The 7993-nt window shown below is 33.9% G+C and overlaps 1 non-coding gene across 1 annotated transcript; it reads left to right on the forward strand.

Moving 5' to 3' along the window:
• Positions 1–7193: 7193 nt before the first annotated feature.
• Positions 7194–7300, forward strand: LOC148763617 (small nucleolar RNA R71). The gene has a single exon (XR_016025612.1). It is a non-coding gene; the product is annotated as a small nucleolar RNA R71 (small nucleolar RNA).
• The last annotated feature ends 693 nt before the right edge of the window (positions 7301–7993 follow it).

Raw genomic sequence — 7993 nt, forward strand, 5'->3', positions numbered from 1 at the left:
TCATTATTTTGCAATTCATTCACCTAGCACAGTCAACATGCCTACTGTAGTTTACAATATGCAAAATGTGTTTGATGCAACCAGTAACCAAAACAATAATGATTCATTAGACAATTTACTAGTCAGAAAACGTTCAAGATCAAAACATCCTCCTAAACATCTAAGAACATACTATACTAATTTACCTTCTATATCAAGCAATGTCATAGCTTATCACTTGTCACCTGCACATAAAGCTTTCACTATTACATTGTGACAATTACATGAACCAAATTCTTATCATGAAGCCATTAGTCATTTACATTGGAAAGAAGCTATGAGATAAAAGCTGAAAGCTATGGAAGATAATGACACATGGAAAATAGCACCTAACCTTCCAATGCTCACATTATAGGATACAAGTTGGTGTACAAAACTAGCTTAATGCCAATGGTTAGGTTCAAAGATATAAGGCCAGAATTGTAGCCAAAGGTTACAACCAAATAATAGGATTTGACTATCAGAAGACTTTCAGCCAGGTTGCAAAACAGACCACAATTAGAGTATTCCTTGCATTGGCTGCTGCACATAATTGGACATTATCACAGTTAGATGTGAATAATGCCTTTCTAAATGGAGACTTGGAAGAGGATGTCTACATGCAAATACTTGAAGGTTATGACATTAATGGGGAGTATCCTACAAGTACAGAACTAGTATGCAAACTCAACAAGGCACTCTATGGACTTAAATAGGCCTCAAGGCTATGGAATGCTAATTCATAGCATCAATCCTGCATTATGGTTTCAAACAGTCAACTTCAAACTATTCACTGTTTAGATAGTAGATGGAGAATTTATTGCTTTGTTACTTTATGTAGATGACATTATTATTGGGAGTACATCTACCAAAGTAGCACATGATGTTAAAGAATTTTTTAGTACACAGTTCAAGTTAAAAGACCTTGGTGTTGTTAAATTCTTTCTTGGACTTGAGATTGCAAGATCACCAAAATGTTTTGCTCAAGGTCTAGCAAGTCCTTGAGCAAAACTTAAGATTTTGCTAGTCTTTGACCCTAAACTTCAATGATCTCCCATAATCTCCTCAAAAATATATCCATCAATCTCTAACTTAAGGGAAAATATATACATCATTCAATTCATGTTTCAATTCCAATGCAAGCACTTTCTCAAATGGATTTCTCTATGTGTGTGTGTGTGTGTGTGTGTGAAATCTTTTACAAATGATATTATGACATCCAGATGATTTTAAGCCAATGAAAAATTCAAATTAGTACTTCAACTTCATAAGTTTGTTTTTCATCTCTCTCTGCGCTAATGTAGATTAATACAAAATTAGGGATCAATAGCTCTTTATTAAGCTTGTAATGTATGGCTAAGGACAAGGTAGGATAAAGGATATAATTTAGCTAATATCACCTTAAGCACATAATTATTTTAAGACCTATATAGAGCTCTATTTTTGTGAGACCTTAACCTCTATAGGCTTGTAACCAAGCATAGATGTAATAATACGAGCCAAGGGTAGTTTCATCATTTTCTCTAATAAGCTCCCAAAGTAAGTTTTAAACACTATTATGGCCTAAGTAGGCTTAAGGCATAAATGGATGGTGAAATTAGGGGTAAAATGGAAAGGAAACCAAAATTTTGACGATTTTCACGATAGAGGCAAAATGGTCATTTTTCACCTTGGGTTAAAATTTTAAGTTTTTATTAACCCGAGTATGTTTAGACCATTATGGACCTTATCCCAGTGTCAAAAGAGCAAAAAGATTGCATAAAAGATTGGAGGAGAGTAAGTTAATTGGTGGAAGGGTAATTTCGTAATTTTAAGAGAATGGATAAGATTGGCTATAAATATCTTGAATTTCTAGCAGCTTCTAGAGATTTTCCAGCAGCTGGTCTTCTTCTTCCCTTCTCCTATCTCACGCTTCTTCAATTCCTCCATGGGAGTTTTCTTCAAGCTTCCATAACTTTCTCTCTCTAGCTTCAATTTTCATGCCTTTGGTGCACCATTCTATAAACCCTTGTGCTATTTCATCCTTTCACTTTAAAAACCTTGATAAATCTCAATTCTGCACTTTCTCTCACTAGTTGAACATTTTAAAGAGAGAAAAAGAGAATTACCCCATTGATTTGAAAGCAATTGGAAGAGAATTTGACTACAAAGGAGCCCTAGGGTAAGTGATGAATTAAGCTTGGTTTTTAGCTACAGAAAATGGCTAGTAATTGGGATTTATGAGTTGTTTATTGTTGAGTATGTTCATTACTTTTAGTGATTAAGATAGTGAACATAGATGGCCGTTTAATGTGGCAATTGAAAGCTAGTTTAGAGATAGCTTTTAAGGGTCATAATGTGTAAATTGACCTATTGCTTATGCTAATGTGATCCTAGGTTCTAAGGAAGCCCCATCATCTCATTTGGACAATTAAGGGAATTGGAGTCATCTAAAGGCTCTACAATTAATTGGTGAGTGGACTGCCTTCAAAATTTGTTTTGGGAAATATAATGTATTTTCCACCCATTTGAATGAATTATCAAGTTTTTCATAAAGACAAGTGCCTTGGGAACAAGCTTTTGCAAAGTGGTTTTATGTTGTGATATGTGATTGCTATGGATTCATGCACCATTGTAGTATGATGATATATAAATGTGTGTGTTGTGCATGATGAATGATATTGTGTATAATGACTATAACCGTGTGTGTGCACGATGTGGGGGGATGCACATACCTGTGATAATGGTGGCGTGAGAGGTGGATGATGATAGTGCTCGTGTGCACGATGTGGGGGGATGTACATGATGGCACTGATTGTGCATGATGTGGGGGGATGCACACGATGGTGCCTATTGTGTGCACGATGTGGGGGGATGTACATGAACCGAGTGTGATTATGATGATGTTGATGTTTATCTATGTAATTATGCATATCTAGACTTATGAAATGAAAACTTATGAATGTGATATATGATTGACATATATGAGAAATTTGATACATTGCATTTTAGGAATTTTCATGTGCTGTATGTTTATTTTGTTGGTTTAGCAGGATGGTCTTTTTGTTGAGTGAGGGGAAACTTTTCTCTTGTTGCTCTATTTTCGCTACAGTGAAATTCATTCTCGCTACAGCGAGAAACTCTCGGGTTTGAGAACCTTCACCAGAACTGGTTCTCGTTGCAGCGAGAATGTATTTCGCTGCAACGAGATAGTCACTGTAGCGAAAAGGAATCTCGCTGCAGCGAAAAACTCTCTGTTTCATTAGTAAAATTTCGTTGCAGTGAGAAAAATTTCGCTGCAGCAAGAAACCTTCTGTTTCTGGGTTACAATTTTGCCGTAGCGAGAAAGAATCTCGTTGCAGCGAAAAACCTTCTGTTTTGGTCTCCTATCTTGTCCAATTTCTGCCCTATATTTCACTTCTTTACTACCATATCAAAGCATGGACTTCCTACATTAAGGATTAAATGAGTTAAGTTTAAAGGGAGGAGGTTTAATGAGAAATCCTCGGCTAGTTGAGAAACCCTCAGTTGACTAATAACTAAATCCCAACATTGCTGCAATGAAAATTCATTCTCACTGCAGCGAAGATTCGTTGTCATATTTGACTTGCTTACATATCATTGAAGTTTTCATTCTTCAAATGGTTCGTTGTGTATGGATTCATGATTTTCAAATGATCAATCAATTAAGGGCTTGATGAGGGGTTTTTAATAAGAATAGAAACAAATTGCATTGTTTTGAAAAAGAATGCATCATGATTTCATTAAAGATTCCTTATGGTATGCTTGTTCCCTTCCTTGTTCACTCATTGGGTTTATACTCACCATTTTCAACTTTATGTTTTCAGATCACGAGGCAGCCAATAACTAGGACGAAGTGTCCTTATAGACTTGTACACATCTTTTGGTAGGTGTCTTGGCATTCAGTAGCTGTGCATTCGTCCGAGTCGCTCCGTTGGAAGTCGAGTATTATTTTGTTGTGTATAGACGAACTTAATGTAATTGTTAAGATACATGTTGTAAACAAATGTATATACACTTGTTTAGTATGCCAAAATGACTTAGCAGTTTATGACGGAATGATGAACATGTCGGACTAATAGGCTTGCTTGGGCTTAGTGGACTACGTCCATTGGGCCCATGCGCCTGTCATGGCTCGAAATTTAGGTCGTGACAATTTTCTTTCTCCAAGTAACTCCTTTTTTCACTTTGAAGTTTTCTTTTGTTCAACGCTTTATTCTACTTTTTCTCTTCTTTCTTTCTTTTGTCTATTTTTGGCATCACAATGTCACACCCTCAAGCTTATGTCTTTTATTGTAAGTAGTGGGGTGATTTTTAATAATTTTTTAATTTTTTTCCAGCAACTCCACCTTTTTACCTTTTTCAACATTTAGCTCAATTTATATTCCCAAAATAATATACATGCTTAGGAATGAAGGTTGTAAAATTGGAAATTTTATTTTAAGGCTAGGCTTATTATTATGTGGTTAAACAAAGAAAAGGGAAATTATGGTCAAAAGGGTATACTAAGGATAAAAGTTTAACAAAGTTACCTTGAATGGCTCAAATGGTCCAAAAATGGCTTAAATCATGTCCCTAACTAAGTACTTCCTAGGATTTTACCTTGTGAGAAAATCAAAGCAATTCTAAAATTTATAACATAATCTAAATTTTATATCAACATAAATCTTTTCTTAATATGCACAATAATTCAAAGCAAAAGATATAGTGCTCAATATGTGGAAATCACATCCTAATAATGATATTAAACAAAAGAAGTTAGCATGAACCAAACAATATCCTTATTTACCAAGAGCTAAAGTACAAGACAACTAAGTTCTCATCATTGGATATGAAAATCATCGAAAATTTTGGCACAATTCTACTCTAGATTCCTAAAATTTCAAGCAAGCATAAAAAAAAATAAATGATGAACTAATACTAAAAGCATTCAAATAATTAAAATTAAATCTAAAACTTCCACAAAATATTCACCACCAAAAAATAAATTCACCCCCAAATACTTAAACTAAACACTATCCTCAATGTTAAAACAAATAAAGGAAAGGTAAAGAATACTCCCCTAACGGTTGAATGACTTTGGTAACACTCTACTCGTCTTCCTCATCTTCAATCATTATCACCAATGCTTGTGGGAGGTTTTTCTTTTTTACTGTAAAAGAAAATAAATAGAGATTAAACTAGAAATATAAAAAAATAAAATAAAAATAACAAAAAAGAGAAAATATGAGCTTTGCAAGCTTGGTTTGCCTCAAAAGAAGCTCGTTTTTATAGTCACTAGCTTGACTATGACATCCCTTTTTGTACTCTTTCACCACCATAATAAGGCTTGAAGCTTATTCAATTAACCATGAATGTTCCAACAGCTTCACTAGCAATTTCTATTATACCACAAGGATAGATCTTAACCACTTTGAAAGGACCCAACCAATTTGATTTGTGTTTCCATGGAAAAAGCTTAAAGCCTAGATTAGAAAGTAACAAAACTTGTTGTTCAACCTCAAAATTTGTTGTACTTTTTGTTGGAGGATAATCCTTATCAAATTCCTCTTTAAGCAACTCATTAATGAAATCTACTCTATAGCAACTATTTATATAAGGATACTTAGTTACATTGAACAAATTAAATGCTACTTCCTCCTCTACAAATTTGAAAGTCATTTTGCCATTACTCACATCTATGATTGCATCTGTTGTAGCCAAGAATGGTTATTCCAAAATAAGAGGAATTTCAACATCATCTTCCATCTCAAGCACAATGAAGTCCAACGAAATGTACAACTTCTCAACTTTAACTAACACATCCTTTACAATCCCAACAAGGTTCTTGATTGTTCTATTTGCTAATTGCAAAGAACCTGTAATACGTTGTATCTCATTAAATCTAAGTTTCCTAGCAATAGACAAAGGCATTATTGAAATACTAGCCTAAATCACACAAATTTGAGAAATTTTAAAGCTACCAATAGTGCAAGGAATAGATAAACTCCCTAGACCCTTAAGCTTGGTGGAAGCTTATTTTGGATTATAGCATTGCACTCCTTAGTAAGTGTAACTATCTTAAATTCTTCTAATTTCCTTTTTTTGGTCAAGATGTCTTTCAAAAACTTAACATAGCTTGGCATTTGTTCCAAAGCTTTAGCAAAAAGAATATTAATGTGCAACTTTTTAAACACATCAATAAATGTTTAGAATTGTTTGTCAAGTTTTTCTTTTTGAAATCTCTAAGGAAAAGGTGGTAAAGGTGTGGGAGCAATTTTTAATCGTGATTTTTCTTCTTTAAAATTTTTAGTAAATTTTTCAATCACAATTTCTTTTTAGCGTCTTTTTCAATTCCCTTTTCATCAAAATGAATTAAAATTTTAGAATTTAAATCTTTATCACTTACCTCTTTTTCACCGTAGAGAGTGATTGCCATATAATGTTCCTTACCTTCTCTTTTTGGGTTAGGCTTAATGTCACTAGGAATGGAACTTTGAGGTCTATTATTGATGGCACTAACTAGTTGACCCACTTGTGTCTTAGGATTTCGGATTGATTCTACTTGACTTTGAATTATGGCTACTAGACTTTGAATGATGGCATCATTCTTTGCCATGTAAACATCATTATTTGCCATGAATTACATGAACATCTCCTCCATTGAAGGCTTTTTCTCTAGCATAAGAGCTTTAGGTAGAAATCCAGGAGGCAAGCTTGGCTCAAATTTTGATGAAGATCCTTGGTTGTTGCTCCATCAGAAATTAGGATGATTTCTCCAACCAATATTATAATTGTTCGAATAGAGATTATTTTTCTGCTGCCTATTTTCAACAATTTGAACAGATTTAGTATGGATAGGGCAATTATCACTAAAATGCCCTTCTCCACAAAGCTCACAAGTCAACAAAGGGCTCTAAACAACATTAATGTTCAAATTTATTATTTTCTTTATGATAGCAGCCAATTGTGCATTAATGGTATTTATTACATCAAGCTTATGAATTTCAGTAACTTTTCTTGTACCCAATCTTTCATATGGCCAATGATAGTTATTTGAAGCCATCTCCTCAAGCAAACCATAGGCCTTATCAATGGATTTACTCATAAGTGCACCTCCAACTGCAACATCAATGGTGATTCTTATAGGTCATGGCAAAGCATTATAAAAAGTCTAACCTTGTAGCCACTTACGTAACCCATGGTGAGGACACTTTCTTAACAAACCCTTGTACCTCTCCCAATCCTCGCACAATGATTCAGAATCAAATTGCATAAAAAAGGCGATGTCATTACGCATCTTTGCAGTCTTAGTAGGTGGAAAAAATTTTGCTAAGAATTGCTAAGCTAAATCATCACAAGTACTAATGGAACCAACAGAAGCTAATTTAACCAGTTATTCACTTTATCTCTCAATGAGAAAGGAAAAAGCTTCAATCTTATGGCATCATTAGTAACAACATTAGTCTTGAATGTGTCACAAATTTCTTGAAAATTCACAATATGAGCATTAGAAACGTCACTAGGCAAACCCATAAATTGAATAAAAGTCTAAATCATTTGAATGATTACTAGGTTAATTTCAAAGTTGTTAGCGTTAATCAAAAGTCTTTGGATACTAAAGTGGAAACCTTTTGCCAATGGGACAACATATTCCCTTAAAGACTTGGTCTCCTCCCTTTGTTACTCAGCCATTCTATGACAAAAAGTACTTGAAACAAAGAAAAAGAAAAGAAAAGTCTAAAGTAAGATTAAAAATGCTTGGTATTAATATTAACAAGGAAGAATTAAAAATGAAATTCCTTGGCAATGGCGCTAAAAACTTGTTGTTGAATTATCCACGCAAGTGCACATATCACAAACAAGTAATATAGTGATGAAGTTGAGTATCGTTCCCACAAAGAATTGTTTTAATTCCTATTGTTAACTATTACAATTAACACACCCTAATATATTCAAGCAACCAAATTGAAATTATTAAAAAGCATAAATTCAA

This window comes from Theobroma cacao, chromosome 3, assembly GCF_053813885.1.
Source record: "Theobroma cacao isolate CCN51 chromosome 3, ASM5381388v1, whole genome shotgun sequence".
Taxonomy (NCBI): domain Eukaryota; kingdom Viridiplantae; phylum Streptophyta; class Magnoliopsida; order Malvales; family Malvaceae; genus Theobroma; species Theobroma cacao.